Raw genomic sequence first — 19,034 nt, 5'->3', positions numbered from 1 at the left:
ATGGCTAAGCATGGCCACGTAAGAAGCCACGTTAACCTAGTTAACGTGGACTCTAACGTGGGAGCTAAGTGGCACATTGGAACGTTAGTGACAATGTTAAGTGTCACTAACATTCTCGAAGGTTGGCAAGCTTACGTTAAAAGAGCCACGTTAACTAAGTTAACGTGGACTCTAACGTAGGGAAGGGGGAGGCTTCTCAACGTTATTGGGAAAGTTGAGTCCCAATAACGTGCGTGAAGGACAAAGAGGCAACGTTAGTGGCAACGTTTGTGCCACTAACGTTGAGGTTAACGTGGCTCTTACTTGGGTAAGGAACGTTAGTGAAAAAGTTGAATGTCACTAACGTTCTCGAACCCATATTTTCACTGAACGTTAACACCACTAACGTCTTGAGCTAAAGTCTCTGCCCACTTCACACTTTCTCTCTGCAAGTAAAGCCAAGCCCAATGAAGAAGATAACTGCTTCAAACTCAAGATCCAAAGGCCCAGACCCAAGACTTGAAGAACCAACTAGAAGAGTAGAAGAGTAGTATATATAGGAGTAGCTTTGAATTATTAAGGGAGGTTGAAAATATAGGGAGCCTGTTGGCATAGAATTACTCTCTGTATTTACTTTCTCTGCACTTCTAGTATCATCATGTATTCTCCATCTTTGTTTTCATTTTTCAGAGCTATGAACAACTAAACCCCTTTCATTGGGTTAGGGAGCTCTGTTGTAATTTGATGGATCAATACTAGTTTTCTTTATTCTTCTTCTATCTTTTCTCTTGATTTTACTTGAAAGCTTTCGATCTTCATCCAATTGGGTAGTTATCTTGGAAAAGAAGCTATTCATACTTGGATCTCTTCTGAATCTTGAAAGAGGAATGAAGAGATCATGCTAGAAATGCTTTCTCATGCTGAACCAAATTGGGTGTGGATGGATATGTGACTATAATCCTTTCAACACTTGATTTGGGAAATGCATGTGGTATAATCAGTGACCATACTTCATCTCTTCTCATGAGCAATTGACCAAGGAATTGGCTATTGATCAAGATTTGAGAGATTAAATTACAAGAAACTGTAATTCAATCACTTAAGATTGCCAAGGAGATCAATGAGTGCATTGATTGAGGAAGAGATGAAAATGAAATTGATCCGGAGAATGCAACATCTCCTAAGCCCAATGAACTCCCCATTTCTGATCTTACCCATTCTCTTTAATTTCTGTTATTTACTCTTATGAGCAATTCCCCCATTCCCATTTACAATTCTGCAATTTACTTTAGTAATTTACTTTCAGTTCTTTAATTCTAGCATTTACTTTTTCTGTCATTTACCTTCCCGCCATTTTATTTTCTGCAATTCTAAACTAAAATCCTGGAATCGCTCAACTAGAACATTCCTCTAATTAAATTTGCTTGATCAATCAATCCTTGTGGGATTCGACCTCACTCTATTGTGAGTTTTTACTTGACGACAAATTGGGTACACTTGTCGAAGGAAATTTGTTAAGAGACAAGTTTTCCGTGCATCAAGTTTATGGCCCCTGTTCATACCCTGGGTCGAGCTACCCGACCTGGGATGACTGGCGACAAAGTGACCGACCTCTTCAGGTCAGGCTACCCGACCTCTTCTGAGGAGGTCGGCCAAATCAACAGGAGAGCCCAATAAAGGGCCCAAATAGAGGAACACGACCCAAATCCAAAGGCAATCCAAGCCTATAGAGATAAAGACGGTTCCATAGAAGATAAGCTGACTTCACCCAAAATAAAGATAAAGATAAGATAAGATAACTAACTTATCTTATCAGAAAGGTCAGCCCCATCTACTATAAATACACTGGAGCACCCAGGTATAACTCATACTCTGATTCTACATAAAAAACCTGCCTAATACCCATGCTAACTTAAGCATCGGAGTCTCTTGCAGGTACCCCCCACCCTCCGGTGGCCAAGGATCAGTAGTGCAGCAAGTCCAACAAGTCGGACACAACAGCTCTGGTCGCCTCCAGCCAGCCAGACACGTTATCTCCGACCAGTACCGAAGATCTCATCCGAGATCGACCTCCAGTTTCAGGTAACCCTCGGAACATTAGCGCCGTTGCCGGGGAACCTGAAAGTCATCCCAAAACCATGGCGGACGGCCATGACAACGACCACGACTCGGATATAGAGAACAGAACACCGCACAAGAACGCGGACACTACGCTAAAGGATACTCCGGAATCCAACGGGAACAAAAACTCATCAAATCCGGGAGCCATGGAAGCACTTCAAGATCGCTTAAAGCAACTTGAGAAAGAAACCCAGCAACAACGAGAGATCGGAAAGGATCTACAAAGAGAGGTACGACGACGTCGAGAACTAGAAGAAAAACTATAGCAATTAGAGGCCGACCTCAAAGCAAAAGCTCCTCGGACCACTCCTGAGGAAAATTCACACAAAGAACAGGATCCATTCACCAGGGAAATCATGAAGACCAAAATCCCAAAGGATTTCAAGCTCCCGGATATGGTTTTGTATGATGGCACTACAGATCCCAACCATCATCTCAGCAATTTTAGAAGCAGAATGTACCTTACCGACGCCTCAGATGTCGTTCGCTGCAAAGCTTTTCCAACAACTCTTACGAAAACGGCGATCAGATGGTTCGACAACTTACCTCCAAAGTCCATCTCAAACTTCGACGACCTGGCCAAAAAGTTCCTGGCCAGATTCTCTATCCAGAAAGATAAGGCCAAGCACGCACCCAGCTTACTAGGGATCAAGCAAGGAGATCAAGAGAGCCTCCGCAACTACATGGAAAGATTCAACAAAACATGCATGGACATACAAAGTTTACCAACAGAGGCTGCCATCATGGGGCTTATTAATGGGTTACGATAGGGACCTTTCAGCCAATCTATATCAAAAAAGTATCCCACCTCCTTGGACGAAGTACAGGAGCGAGCAGAAAAATACATCAACATGGAAGAGAACGCTCGGCTAGGAGAAACCTCAAAATTCGGAACCTCCTACCGAGACAAAGACAAGGACTCCAAAAGGAAAGAAGATCGACAGGGTGAGAAAATAAAAAAATACCACAACTACACTCCTCTCAAAGCATCCCTGGTCGACGTGTACAAAGAAGTCTGCCATACAGAAAAAATCCCCCCAGCACGACCACTCAAAGGCAAAAGGGGAGGAGGAAATCGAAAGGAATATTGTGAATACCATCGAATTCGAGGGCACTCTACCAACGAATGCTTCGACTTGAAAAATATCATAGAAAAATTGGTAAGAGAAGGAAAATTAGATCGATTTCTGGCCACCCGGGATGATGACCAAAGAAAAAGACGGAGAGACGAAGATGATGGACGAGCTGAACGGTCACCTCGGACACTAGAAAGACACGTCCACATGATACACGGCGGATTCACAGGAGGTGGGATCTCCAAATCGTCCCGAAAGAGATATCTCAAAGAAGTATATCATGTTGAGGGAAAGGAGGAAGCACCCGACATCCCGGCGATAACATTTACTAAAGAGGACACATCCGGCATCATCTCGGGACACGACGATCCCATGGTCATCACTGTTATACTGGCAAACGCCAATCTACACCGCACACTAGTAGACCAAGGGAGTTCTGCCGACATCTTATTCAAAATAGCCTTCGACATGCTCGGTTTAGACGAAAAGGAACTTAAAGCATACCCGAACAATCTTTTTGGACTAGGAGACAGTCCGATACAACCATTGGGATACGTATCGCTACACACTACTTTTGGAAAAGGAAACCAAACTAGGACCCTCAAAATAGACTACATTGTGGTCGACATAAGTTCAGCCTACAATGCTCTCATAGGTCGGACAACACTCAATCAACTCGGCGTAATAGTCTCAACTCCGCATCTATGCATGAAATTTCCAACTACAGAAGGGATAGCCACGATAAAAGCAGATCAAAAGATGGCACATCGCTGTTACAACGAGAGCTTAAACCTCAAAGGCAGAGGAGAAGAGTTTCATACAATTGAGCTTGGCGGAGCTCAGCGTCGAGAAGAACTCCGTCCACACCCAGAAGGTGAGGTAGAGAAGGTTCAGATTGGAAACACCTCGGACAAAACGACTAATATTGGCACGGTCCTAAGAGGAGACTCAAAAGAATTACTGATACAATTCTTACGAGATAATGTCGACCTCTTCGCATGGAAAGCCGCAGACATGCCAGGCATAGACCCTAAGCTAATGTGCCACAAGTTGGCGGTCTATCCAGGATCTCGGCCGGTGCAGCAGAAGCGAAGAAACCTCGGACCAGAACGGTCCCAAGCTGTGGAAGAACAAGTACAAACGTTACTGGAGGCAGGATCCATAAGAGAAGTCAAGTACCCACTATGGCTAGCCAACGTCGTCTTGGTGAAAAAATCAAACGGGAAGTGGCGCATGTGTACCGATTACACCGATCTCAACAAAGCTTGCCCAAAAGATCCATACCCACTCCCAAGTATTGACGCTCTGGTAGATGCTTCCTCCGGATATAGATACCTTTCGTTTATGGACGCCTATTCGGGATACAACCAAATCCCCATGTATCCACCAGATCAAGAAAAGACCTCGTTCTTAACATCAAAGGCGAACTACTGCTACATCGTGATGCCTTTCGGTCTCAAGAATGCGGGAGCTACTTATCAAAGACTAATGAATAAAGTCTTCTCAGATCACATCGGAAAAATCATGGAAGTCTATGTAGATGACATGTTGATAAAAACACAAAGCGAAGATACATTATTGTGCGACCTGGCTCAAGTGTTTGACACTATAAGGAAGCATAACATGCGACTCAACCCCGCAAAATGCACCTTCGCAGTTGAAGCAGGCAAATTCTTGGGTTTCATGCTCACACAAAGGGGAATTGAAGCAAATCCAGACAAATGTCAAGCTATACTCAACATGAAGAGCCCAACCTGTGTCAAAGAAGTACAACAACTCAATGGAAGACTGGCCGCCCTATCCTGATTCTTAGCAGGAGCTGCGATAAGATCTCTCCCCTTCTATGCTACTTTAAGAAAGGGAAAACAGTTCGAATGGATGACAGAATGTGAGCAAGCTTTCCGAGACTTCAAGGAGTTCTTAGGACGGCCACCTACCCTATCTCGACCACGAGAAGGAGAACCACTCATATTATATCTCGCAGTAGGAAGCCGGGCGATAGCCTCAGCACTAGTCAGAGAAGACGAAAATGGGCAACAACCCGTATACTTCATTAGTAAAGCACTACAGGGATCCGAGCTAAATTACCAGAAAATAGAAAAATTTGCCTATACTCTCATCCTAATATCTCGACGACTCCGCCCATACTTCCAGGCTCACACCATTAAGGTTAGAACTAACTAGCCCATAAAAGGAATATTGCAGAAAACAGATTTAGCAGGCAGAATTCTACAATGGGCAGTCGAGTTGTCAGAATTTGACCTCCAATACGAAGCTCGGACGGCCATCAAGTCACAGTATCTGGCCGACTTCATCGCAGAATTCACAGATACCCTGGTGATGAGCGGATAATTTATACGCTTTTTGACATTGTTTTTAGTATGTTTTTAGTAGGATCTAGTTAATTTTAGGGATGTTTTCATTAGTTTTTATGTTAAATTCACATTTCTGGACTTTACTATGAGTTTGTGTATTTTTCTGTGATTTCAGGTATTTTCTGGCTGAAATTGAGGGACTTGAGCAGAAATCAGATTCAGAGGTTGAAAAAAGGACTGCTAATGCTGTTGGATTCTGACCTCCCTGCACTCAAAGTGGATTTTCTGGAGCTACATAATTTCAAATGGTGCGCTTCCAATTGTGTTGGAAAGTAGACATCCAGGGCTTTCCAGAAACATATAATAGTCCATATTTTGGCCAAGAATAGACGACGTAAACTGGCGTTCAACGCCAGCTTTCTACCCAAATCTGGCGTCCAGTGCCAGAAAAGGAGCCAAAACCAGAGTTGAACACCCAAACTGGCACAAAAGTTGGCGTTCAACTCCAAGAAGGACCTCTACACATGCAACACTCAAGCTCAGCCCAAACACACACCAAGTGGGCCCAGGAAGTGGATTTATGCATCAATTACTTACTCATGTAAACCCTAGTAGCTAGTTTATTATAAATAGGACCCTTTACTATTGTATTAGACATCTGGGGATTACCTTATGATCCTTTGATCACGTTTTGGGGGCTGGCCATCTCGGCCATGCCTGGACCTTTCACTTATGTATTTTTAACGGTAGAGTTTCTACACTCCATAGATTAAGGTGTGGAGCTCTGCTGTTCCTCAAAGATTAATGCAAAGTACTACTGTTTTCTATTCAACTCATCCTATTTCGCTTCTAAGATATCCATTCGCACCCAAGAACGTGATGAAGGTGATGATTATGTGTGACGCTCATCACCATTCTCCCCTATGAACACGTGCCTGACAAACACCTCCGTTCTACATGAAATAAGCTAGAATGAATATCTCTTAGATCTCCTAACCAGAATCTTCGTGGCGTAAGCTAGAATGATGGCGGCATTCAAGAGAATCCGGAACGTCTAAACCTTGTCTGTGGTATTCCGAGTAGGATTCAATGATTGAATGACTGTGACGAGCTCCTAACTCGCGATTGCAGGGCGTTAGTGACAGACGCAAAAGGATAGTAAATCCTATTCCAGCATGATCGAGAACCGACAGAGAATAGCCGTGCCGTGACAGGGTGCGTGAGCATATTATTCACTGAGAGGATAAGATGAAGCCATTGGCAAGGGTAATGCCTCCAGACGATTAGCCGTGCCGTGACAGGACATTGGATCATTTTCCCGAGAGATGACCGAAAGTAGCCATTGACAGTGGTGATGTATCACATAAAGCCAGCCATGGAAAGGAGTAAGACTGATTGGATGAAGATAGCAGGAAAGCAGAGGTTCAGAGGAACGAAAAGCATCTCCATTCGCTTATCTGAAATTCCTACCAATGAATTACATAAGTACCTCTATCCCTATTCTATTATTTATTATTCGAAAACATCATTATCAATTTATATCTGCCTGACTGAGATTTGCAAGGTGACCATAGTTTGCTTCATACCAACAATCTCCGTGGGATTCGACCCTTACTCACGTAAGGTATTACTTGGACGACCCACTGCACTTGCTGGTCAGTTGTATCGAAGTTGTAACAAATTATGAATGTGTAATCACGATTACGCGTACCAAGTTGCTCACGTGCCAGGAATAGTTTGAGCCTGGACATCACAATTTCGTGCACCAAGTTTTGACCCTTAAAACCAAAAGGCAACGGCAAATAAAAAGGATCCCAAGGCTTTGAGCATCAGTGGATAGGAGGGCTTAAAGGAATAAAATCCTGGTCTAAGCGGCTAAACCAAGCTGTCCCTAACCATGTGCTTGTGGCGTGTAGGTGTCAAGTGAAAACTTGAGACTGAACGGTTAAAGTCAAGGTCCAAAGCAAAAAAAGAGTGTGCTTAATAACCCTGGACACCTCTAATTGGGGACTTTAGCAAAGCTGAGTCACAATCTGAAAAGGTTCACCCAATTATGTGTCTGTGGCATTTATGTATCCGGTGGTAATATTGGAAAACAAAGTGCTTAGGGCCATGGCCAAGACTCATAAAGAAGCTGTGTTCAAGAATCATCATACTGAACTAGGAGAGTCAATAACACTATTCGAAATCTGAAGTTCCTATAGATGCCAATCATTCTGAACCTCAATGGATAAAGTGAGATGCCAAAACTTTTCAAGAGGCAAAAAGCTCTGAGTCCCGCTCATGTGATTGAAGCTCTGTTTCACTGATAGTTTGGAATTTATAGTATATTCTCTTCTTTTTATCCTATTTGATTTTCAGTTGCTTGGGGACAAGCAACAATTTAAGTTTGGTGTTGTGATGAGCGGATAATTTATACGCTTTTTGACATTGTTTTTAGTATGTTTTTAGTAGGATCTAGTTACTTTTAGGGATGTTTTCATTAGTTTTTATGTTAAATTCACATTTCTGGACTTTACTATGAGTTTGTATGTTTTTCTGTGATTTCAGGTATTTTCTGGCTGAAATTTAGGGACTTGAGCAGAAATCAGATTCAGAGGTTGAAAAAAAGACTGCTGATGCTGTTGGATTCTGACCTCCCTCCACTCAAAGTGGATTTTCTGGAGCTACAGAATTCGAAATGGTGCGCTTCCAATTGCGTTGGAAAGTAGACATCCAGGGCTTTCCAGCAATATATAATAGTCGATATTTTGGCCAAGAATAGACGACGTAAACTGGCGTTCAACGCCAGCTTTCTACCCAAATCTGGCGTCCAGCGCCAGAAAAGGAGCCAAAACCAGAGTTGAACGCCCAAACTGGCACAAAAGTTGGCGTTCAACTCCCAGAAGGACCTCTACACGTGCAACACTCAAGCTCAGCCCAAACACACACCAAGTGGGCCCAGGAAGTGGATTTATGCATCAATTACTTACTCATGTAAACCCTAGTAGCTAGTTTATTATAAATAGGACCCTTTACTATTGTATTAGACATCTGGGGATTACCTTATGATCCTTTGATCACGTTTTAGGGGCTGGCCATCTCGGCCATGCCTGGACCTTTCACTTATGTATTTTTAACGGTAGAGTTTCTACACTCCATAGATTAAGGTGTGGAGCTCTGCTGTTCCTCAAAGATTAATGCAAAGTACTACTATTTTCTATTCAACTCATCCTATTTTGCTTCTAAGATATCCATTCGCACCCAAGAACGTGAAGAAGGTGATGATTATGTGTGACGCTCATCACCATTCTCCCCTATGAACACGTGCCTGACAAACACCTCCGTTCTACATGAAATAAGCTAGAATGAATATCTCTTAGATCTCCTAACCGGAATCTTCGTGGCGTAAGCTAGAATGATGGCGGCATTCAAGAGAATCTGGAAAGTCTAAACCTTGTCTGTGGTATTCCGAGTAGGATTCAATGATTGAATGACTGTGACGAGCTCCTAACTCGCGATTGTAGGGCGTTAGTGACAGACGCAAAAGGATAGTAAATCCTATTCTAGCATGATCGAGAACCGACAGATGAATAGCCGTGCTGTGACAGGGTGCGTGAGCATATTATTCACTGAGAGGTTAAGATGAAGCCATTGGCAAGGGTGATGCCTCCAGACGATTAGCCGTGCCGTGACAGGGCATTGGATCATTTTCCCGAGAGATGACCGAAAGTAGCCATTGACAGTGGTGATGTATCACATAAAGCCAGCCATGAAAAGGAGTAAGACTGATTGGATGAAGATAGCAGGAAAGCAGAGGTTCAGAGGAACGAAAAGCATCTCCATTCGCTTATCTGAAATTCCTACCAATGATTTACATAAGTACCTCTATCCCTATTCTATTATTTATTATTCGAAAACATCATTATCAATTTATATCTGCCTGACTGAGATTTGCATGGTGACCATAGTTTGCTTCATACCAACAATCTCCGTGGGATTCGACCCTTACTTACGTAAGGTATTACTTGGACGACCCAGTGCACTTGCTGGTCAGTTGTATCGAAGTTGTGACAAATTATGAATGTGTAAGCACGATTACGCATACCAAGTTGCTCACGTGCCAGGAATAGTTTGAGCCTGGACATCACAATTTCGTGCACCAAGTTTCTGCAAAAACTTGGTGCACGAAATTGTGATGTCCAGGCTCGAACAGTCCCTGGCAACGGCGCCAAAAACTTGGTACGCGTAATCGTGATTACACTTTAATTATGTAAAATTCATGGCTCTTTCTTTCCCTGGCAATAGCGCCAAGAACATGGTGCCAATACCATGGTTCACAACTTCGATACAACTAACCAGCAAGTGCACTGGGTCGTCCAAGTAATACCTTACGTGAGTAAGGGTCGAATCCCACGGAGATTGTTGGTATGAAGCAAGCTATGGTCACCTTGCAAATCTCAGTCAGGCAGATATAAATTGATAATGCTGTTTTCGAATAATAAATAATAGAATAGGGATAGAGGTACTTATGTAAATCATTGGTAGGAATTTTAGATAAGCGAATGGAGATGCTTTTCGTTCCTCTGAACCTCTGCTTTCCTGCCATCTTCATCCAATTAGCCTTACTCCTTTCCATGGCTGGCTTTATGTGATACATCACCACTGTCAATGGCTACTTTCGGTCATCTCTCGGGAAAATGATCCAATGCCCTGTCACGGCACGGCTAATCGTCTGGAGGCATCACCCTTGCCAATGGCTTCATCTTATCCTCTCAGTGAATAATATGCTCACGCACCCTGTCACGGCACGGCTATTCATCTGTCGGTTCTCGATCATGCTGGAATAGGATTTACTATCCTTTTGCGTCTGTCACTAACGCCCTGCAATCGCGAGTTAGGAGCTCGTCACAGTCATTCAATCATTGAATCCTACTCGGAATACCACAGACAAGGTTTAGACCTTCCGGATTCTCTTGAATGCCGCCATCATTCTAGCTTACACCACGAAGATTCTGGTTAGGAGATCTAAGAGATATTCATTCTAGCTTATTTCATGTAGAACGGAAGTATTTGTCAGGCACGTGTTCATAGGGGAGAATGGTGATGAGCGTCACACATAATCATCACCTTCATCACGTTCTTGGGTGCGAATGGATATCTTAGAAGCGAAATAAGATGAATTGAATAAAAAACAGTAGTACTTTGCATTAATCTTTGAGGAACAGCAGAGCTCCACACCTTAATCTATGGAGTGTAGAAACTCTACCGTTGAAAATACATAAGTAAAAGGTCCAGGCATGGCCGAGATGGCCAGCCCCCTAAAACGTGATCAATAGTCTCCTAAGATGAACAATGAATTAAAACTGAGACCAAAGATACCTAATACAATAGTAAAAGGTCCTATTTATAATAAACTAGCTACTAGGGTTTACAGAAGTAAGTAATTGATGCATAAATCCACTTCCAGGGCCCACTTGGTGTGTGCTTGGGCTGGGCTTTGAGTGTTACACGTGTAGAGGTCCTCCTTGGAGTTGAACGTCAGCTTTTGTGCCAGTTTGGGCGTTCAACTCTGGTTTTGGCTCCTTTTCTGGCGCTGGACGCCAGATTTGGGTAGAAAGCTGGCGTTGAACGCCAGTTTACGTCGTCTATTCTTGGCCAAGGTATGGACTATTATACATTGCTGGAAAGCCCTGGATGTCTACTTTCCAACGCAATTAGAAGCGCGCCATTTCGAATTCTGTAGCTCCAGAAAATCTACTTTGAGTGTAGGGAGGTCAGAATCTAACAGCATCAGCAGTCCTTCTTCAACCTCTGAATCGGATTTTTGCTCAAGTCCCTCAATTTCAGTCAGAAAATACGTGAAATCACAGAAAAACACACAATCTCATAGTAAAGTCCAGAAATGTGAATTTAACATAAAAACTAATGAAACATCCCTAAAAGTAACTAGATCCTACTAAAAACATACTAAAAACAATGTCAAAAAGCGTATAAATTATCCGCTCATCACAACACCAAACTTAAATTGTTGCTTGTCCCCAAGCAACTGAAAATCAAATAGGATAAAAAGAAGAGAATATACTATAAATTCCAAACTATCAATGAAACAGAGCTTCAATTATATGAGCGGGACTTATAGCTTTTTGCCTCTCGAATAGTTTTGGCATCTCACTTTATCCATTGAGGTTCAGAATGATTGGCATCTATAGGAACTTCAGATTTCGAATAGTATTATTGATTCTCCTAGTTTAGTATGATGATTCTTGAACACAGCTTCTTTATGAGTCTTGGCCGTGGCCCTAAGCACTTTGTTTTCCAGTATTACCACCGGATACATAAATGCCACAGACACATAATTGGGTGAACCTTTTCAGATTGTGACTCAGCTTTGCTAAAGTCCCCAATTAGAGGTGTCCAGGGTTCTTAAGCACACTCTTTTTTTGCTTTGGACCTTGACTTTAACCGCTCAGTCTCAAGTTTTCACTTGACACCTACACGCCACAAGCACATGGTTAGGGACAGCTTGGTTTAGCCGCTTAGACCAGGATTTTATTCCTTTAGGCCCTCCTATCCACTGATGCTCAAAGCCTTGGGATCCTCTTTATTTACCCTTGCCTTTTGGTTTTAAGGGTCATTGGCTTTTTGCTCTTGCCTCTTGGTTTTAAGAGCTTTGGCTTTTTCTGCTTGCTTTTTCTTTTTCTTATTATTTTTTTTTCGCCTATATATTTTTTTTCTGCAAGCTTTGTTCTTTGCTGCTTTTTCTTACTTCAAGAATCATTTTTATGATTTTTCAGATTATCAAATAACATGTCTCCTAGTCATCATTCTTTCAAGAGCCAACATATTTAACATTCTTAAACAACAACTTCAAAAGACATATGCACTGTTCAAGCATACATTCAAAAAACAAGAAGCATTGTCACCACATCAATATAATTAAGCTAAGTTCAAGGATAAATTCGAAACTCATGTACTTCTTGTTCTTTTGAATTAAAACATTTTTCATTTAAGAGAGGTGATGGATTCATAGGACATTTATAACTTTAAGACAAAGTTACTAACTACTAATGATCATGTAATGAAGACACAAACATAGATAAGCACATAACATAGAAACGAAAAACAGAAGAAATAAGAACAAGGAATGAATCCACCTTAGTGATGGTGGCGTTTCCTTCTTGAGGAACCAATGATGTCTTTGAGCTCTTCTATGTCTCTTCCTTGTCTTTGTTGCTCCTCCCTCATTGCTTTTTGATCTTCTCTTATTTCATGGAGCATGATGGAGTGCTCTTGATGTTCCACCCTTTGTTGCTTCCAATAATTGTGTGGAAGAAAATGTCTCTCCTGAGGTATCTTAGGGATCTCTTGATTTGCAGTTAAATGTTCTACCACTGAGCTATAGACCCTTGATGGAAGCTTTTGTCTTCCCTTTCCTCTTTCTAGAGGTTTCTCTAGCCTTAGGTGCCATCAATGGTTATGGAAAAAACAAAAAAGCTATGCTTTTACCACACCAAACTTAGAATGTTGCTCGCCCTCGAGCAAAAGAAGAAAGAATAGAAGAAGAAGAAGAAGATATGGAGGAGATGGATGGGTGTGTGTATTCGGCCATATGGGTGGGATTGGGTGAGAGAGAGATGTTGAATTTTGAAGGTAAGTGGGTGTATGGATGTGAGTGGTAAAGGGTTAATAGGGAAGAGTGTTTATTGGGAATAGAGGATGATTGAGAAGAGAGAAGAGAGTGAGTGGAGGTAGGTGGGGATCCTGTGGGGTCCACAGATCCTGAGATGATCCTGTGAGGTCCACAGATCCTGAGGTGTCAAGGCATTTACATCCCTGCACCAATTTAGGCATGTAAAATGCCTTTGCACCCAACTCTAGGCGTTCAGCGCCAGGTTGGTGGCCTTTTTGGGCGTTCAGCGCCCATTTGTGTGCCATTTTTGGCGTTGAACGCCAGAACCATGCCTGTTCTGGCGTTCAGCGCCCAGAAGCTGCCCATTTTGGGCGTTCAGCGCCAACACCATGCTCTGTTCTGGCGCTGAACGCCAGACAGATGCTCCTCCAGGGTGTGATTTTTCTTCTGCTGTTTTTGATTCCGTTTTCAATTTTTATATTTATTTTGTGACTCCACATGATCATGAACCTACAAAGACATATAACTAAGGAAAATATAGTTAGATAAATAAAAATTGGGTTGCCTCCCAACAAGCGCTTCTTTAATGTCAATAGCTTGACAGTGGGCTCTCATGGAGCCTCACAGATGTGCAGAGCTTTGTTGAGACTCTCCAACACCAAACTTAGAGTTTGGTTGTGGGGGCTCTGGTTGACTCTGCTTTGAGAGAAGCTTTTTCTGCTTCCTCTCCATGGTTGCAGAGGGAGATCCTTGAGTTTTAAACACAAGGGAGTCCTCATTCCATTGAAGGACTATTTCACCTCTGTCAACATCAATCACAGCTCTTGCTGTGGCCAGGAAAGGTCTTCCTAGGATGATGGATTCATCCTCTTCCTTTCCAGTATCCAGGACTATGAAATCAGCAGGGATGTAAAGGCCTTCAACCTTTATGTCCTCTACTTGTCCATAAGCCTGTTTTCTTGAACTGTCTGTCATCTCTAATGAGATTTTAGCAGCTTGCACCCCATAGATTCCCAGTTTCTCTATTACAGAGAGGGGCATGAGGTTTATTCCTGAACCAAGGTCACACAGAGCCTTAAAGATCATGGTGCCTATGGTACAGGGTATTATGAACTTTCCAGGATCCTGTCTCTTCTGAGGCAATGTCAGTTGATCCAGATCACTTAGTTCATTGATGAACAAGGGAGGTTCAACTTCCCAAGTATCAATGCCAAATAGTTTGCCATTCAGCTTCATGATTGCACCAAGAAACTTGGCAGTCTGCTCTTTAGTAACATCCTCATTCTCTTCAGAAGAGGAATACTCATCAGAGCTCATGAAGGGCATAAGGAGATTCAATGGGATCTCTATGATCTCTAGATGAGCCTCAGAGTCCTTTGGTTCCTCAGAGGGAAGCTCCTTATTGATCACTGGACGTCCCAGGAGGTCTTCCTCCTTGGGATTCACGTCCTCCACTCCCCTTGTAGGTTCGGCCATGGTGCTTATGTCAATGGCCTTGCACTCTCCTTTTGGGTTCTCTTCTGTATTGCTTGGGAGAGTACTGGGAGGGATTTCAGTGATCCTTTTACTCAGCTGGCCCACTTGTGCTTCCAGATTTCTAATGGAAGATCTTGTTTCATTGATGAAGCTCACAGTGGCCTTGGATAGATCAGAGACTAGATTTGCTAAATTAGAAGCATTTTGTTCAGAGTTCTCTGTCTGTTGCTGAGTGGATGATGGAAAAGGTTTATTATTGTTAAACCTGTTTCCTCCACCATTATTAAAGCCTTGTTGAGGCTTTTGATCCTTCCATGAGAAATTCGGATGATTTCTCCATGATGAGTTATAGGTGTTTCCATAAGGTTCACCTAAGTAATTCACCTCTGCTATTGCAGGGTTCTCAGGATCATAAGCTTCTTCTTCATAAGAAGCCTCTTGAGTACTGTTGGATGCAGCTTGCATTCCATGCAGACTCTGAGAGATCATATTGACTTGCTGAGTCAATATTTTATTCTGAGCTAATATGGCATTCAGAGTATCAACTTCAAGAACTCCCTTCTTCATAGGCGTCCCATTACTCACAGGATTCCTTTCAGAAGTGTACATGAACTGGTTATTAGCAACCATGTCAATGAGTTCTTGAGCTTCTGCAGGCGTTTTCTTTAGTTGAATGGATCCACCTGCAGAAGTGTCCAGTGACATCTTTGATAGCTCAGATAAACCATCATAGAATATATCCAGGATGGTCCATTCTGAAAGCATGTCAGAGGGACACTTTTTAGTCAATTGTTTGTATCTTTCCCAAGCTTCATAGAGGGATTCACCTTCTTTCTGTCTGAAGGTTTGAACATCAGCTCTAAGCTTGCTCAGCTTTTGAGGAGGAAAGTACTTGGCTAAGAAAGCCGTGACCAGCTTATCCCAAGAGTTCAGGCTGTTTTTGGGTTGAGAATCCAACCATAATCTAGCTCTGTCTCTTACAGCAAAAGGGAAAAGCATGAGCCTGTAGACTTCAGGATCTACTCCATTAGTCTTAACAGTATCACATATCTGCAAGAATTCAGTTAAGAACTGAAAAGGATCTTCAGATGGAAGTCCATGAAACTTGCAGTTCTGCTGCATCAGAGAAACTAATTGAGGTTTCAGCTCAAAGTTGTTTGCTCCAATGGCAGGAATGGAGATGCTTCTTCCATGTAAATTGGAATTAGGTGCAGTAAAGTCACCAAGCATCTTCCTTACATTATTATTATTTTCGGCTGCCATCTCCTCTTCCTGTTCGAAAATTTCTGAAAGGTTATCTCTGGATTGTTGTATTTTAGCTTCTCTTAGTTTCCTTTTCAGAGTCCTTTCAGGTTCTGGATCTGCTTCCACAAGAATGTTCTTATCCTTGCTCCTGCTCATATGACAAAGAAGAGGGCACAGAAAAATAATAATAATAATAGAGATCCTTTATACCACAGTATAGGGATCCCTGTGTGAGTAAAAGAAGAGGGGGAGACAAAGAATGTAATATAATGGAAGAAACACAACTGTGAGGATGGCAGAGGTGTGAGATGAGATGTTAGGATATGAATGAATAAATAGAATGAGATGGGAGAGGGAGAATTTTCGAAAATATTTTTGAAAAAGAGTTAGTGATTTTCGAAAATGGTTTTTGAAATTAAAAATAAAAATAAGAATAATTAGCAAATTAAAAAGAAATTTTTGAAAAAGAGGGAAGATATTTTCGAAAATTAGAGAGACAGAGTTAGTTAGGTAGTTTTGAAAAAGTTAAGAAACAAACAAAAAGTTAGTTAGTTAGTTGAAACAAATTTTGAAAAGATAAGAAGTTAGGAAGTTAGAAAAGATATTTTTGAAAGAGATAAGATAAGAAGATATTTTAGAAACTAATTTTGAAAAAGATTTGATTTTTAAAATCTCAATTAATGACTTGATTCACAAGAAATCACAAGATATGATTCTAGAATTTAAAGTTTGAATCTTTCTTAACAAGCAAGTAACAAACTTCAAATTTTTAAATCAAAACATTAATTTGATTATGTTATTTTCGAAAATTTGATTTAAAAATAAGAAAAAGATTTTTGAAAAATATTTTTGGAATTTTCGAAAATAACTAAGAATTTTGAAAAAGATTTGATTTTTGAAAAAGATTTTGAAAAAGATAAGATTTTCAAATTGAAAATTTGATTTGATTCATGAGAAACAATTTGATTTTTAAAACTTTTGAAAAAGTCAACTCAAATTTTCGAATTTGATGAGAGAAAAAAAGGGAAAGATATTTTTTGATTTTTGAATTTTTATGATGAGAGAGAAAAAACAACAAAAAGACTCAATGCATGAAAATTTTGAATCAAAACAATGAATGCATGTATAAATGATATGAATGTCAAGATGAACACCAAGAACACTTTGAATGTCAAGATGAACATCATAGACACATTTTTGAAAAATTTTTAATGCAAAGAAAACATGTAAGACACCAAACTTAGAATTCTTTAATGCTTAGGCACTAAGAATTCAAGAATGCATATGATTAACATGAAAAGACACAAAACAAAAAATCATCAAGATCAAACAAGAAGACTTACCAAGAACAACTTGAAGATCATGAAGAACACTATGAATGCATGAAATTTTCGAAAAATACAAGATGCATATGCAAGTGACACCAAACTTATAACATGACTCAAGACTCAAACAAGAAACAGAAAAATATTTTTGATTTTTATGATTTTCTAATTTTTTTGGATTTTTTTCGAAAATTATATGAAAAAGAAAAATAAGGATTCCAAAATTTTTAACATGAATTCCAGGAATCTTGCATTGTTAGTCTAAAGCTTCATTCCAGGAATTAGACATGGCTCACTAGCCAGCCAAGCTTTCAATGAAGGCTTCAGTCCAAAACACTAGACATGGCCAATGGCCAGCCAAGCTTCAGCATTTAACACCAGAGTATATTGCTCTTGATAACAAATTGCAAGCCTCAGTCCAAATAAATTTAGACATGGCTTTACAGCCAGCCAGGCTTCACATGCTTCATGAAACACTAGAATTCATTCTTAAAAATTTTGAATAAAAATTTTTTTGAAAACATTTTTTATTTTTTTTCGAAAACAGATGAGAAAATTTTAGAAATATTTTTGAAAAGAAAACAAAAAGAAAATTACCTAATCTGAGAAACAAGATGAACCGTTATTTGCCCTTGCCTTTTGGTTTTAAGTGATGAGCGGATAATTTATATGCTTTTTGACATTGTTTTTAGTATGTTTTTAGTAGGATCTAGTTACTTTTAGGGATGTTTTCATTAGTTTTTATGTTAAATTCACATTTCTGGACTTTACTATGAGATTGTGTGTTTTTCTGTGATTTCAGGTATTTTCTGACTGAAATTGAGGGACTTGAGCAAAAATCAGATTCAGAGGTTGAAGAAGGACTGCTGATGCTGTTGGATTCTGACCTTCCTGCACTCAAAGTGGATTTTCTGGAGCTACAGAACTCGAAATGGCGCGCTTCCAATTGCGTTGGAAAGTAGACATCCAGGGCTTTTCAGCAATGTATAATAGTCCATACTTTGGCCAAGTATAGATGACGTAAACTGGCGTTCAACGCCAGATTTCTACCCAAATCTGGCGTCCAGCGCCAGAAAAGGAGCCAAAACCAGAGTTGAACGCCCAAACTGGCACAAAAGCTGACGTTCAACTCCAAGGAGGACCTCTACACGTGTAACACTCAAAGCCCAGCCCAAGCACACACCAAGTGGGCCCCGGAAGTGGATTTATGCATCAATTACTTACTTCTCCCTAGTAGCTAGTTTATTATAAATAGGACCTTTTACTATTGTATTATGTATCTTTGGTCTCAGTTTTAATTCATTGTTCATCTTAGGAGACTATTGATCACGTTTTAGGGGGCTGGCCATCTCGGCCATGCCTGGACCTTTTACTTATGTATTTTCAACGGTAGAGTTTCTACACTCCATAGATTAAGGTGTGGAGCTCTGCTGTTCCTCAAAGATTAATGCAAAGTACTACTATTTTCTATTCAATTCATCTTATTTCGCTTCTAAGATATCCAGTCGCACCCAAGAACGTGATGAAGGTGATGATTATGTGTGACGCTCATCACCATTCTCCCCTATGAACACGTGCCTGACAAACACTTCCGTTCTACATGAAATAAGCTAGAATGAATATCTCTTAGATCTCCTAACCAGAATCTTTGTGGTGTAAGCTAGAATGATGGCGGCATTCAAGAGAATCCGGAAGGTCTAAACCTTGTCTGTGGTATTCTGAGTAGGATTCAATGATTGAATGACTGTGACGAGCTCCTAACTCGCGATTGCAGGGCGTTAGTGACAGACGCAAAAGGATAGTAAATCCTATTCCAGCATGATCGAGAACGGACAGATGAATAGCCGTGCCGTGACAGGGTGCGTGAGCATATTATTCACTGAGA

The 19,034-nt window shown here is 41.0% G+C and overlaps 1 non-coding gene across 1 annotated transcript; it reads left to right on the top strand.

Annotated features, from left to right (window-relative positions):
* The first annotated feature begins 15,338 nt into the window (after window positions 1–15,338).
* LOC148565431 (small nucleolar RNA R71) lies at window positions 15,339–15,446 on the top strand. Its single transcript, XR_015884789.1, has one exon. It is a non-coding gene; the product is annotated as a small nucleolar RNA R71 (small nucleolar RNA).
* The last annotated feature ends 3,588 nt before the right edge of the window (window positions 15,447–19,034 follow it).

This window comes from Arachis ipaensis, chromosome B5 (genome assembly GCF_059453495.1).
Source record: "Arachis ipaensis isolate K30076 ecotype BB chromosome B5, ASM5945349v1, whole genome shotgun sequence".
Classification (NCBI taxonomy): domain Eukaryota; kingdom Viridiplantae; phylum Streptophyta; class Magnoliopsida; order Fabales; family Fabaceae; genus Arachis; species Arachis ipaensis.
Note: the sequence above shows the minus strand (reverse complement) of the source record. Positions and strands in the feature narration are given on the sequence as shown.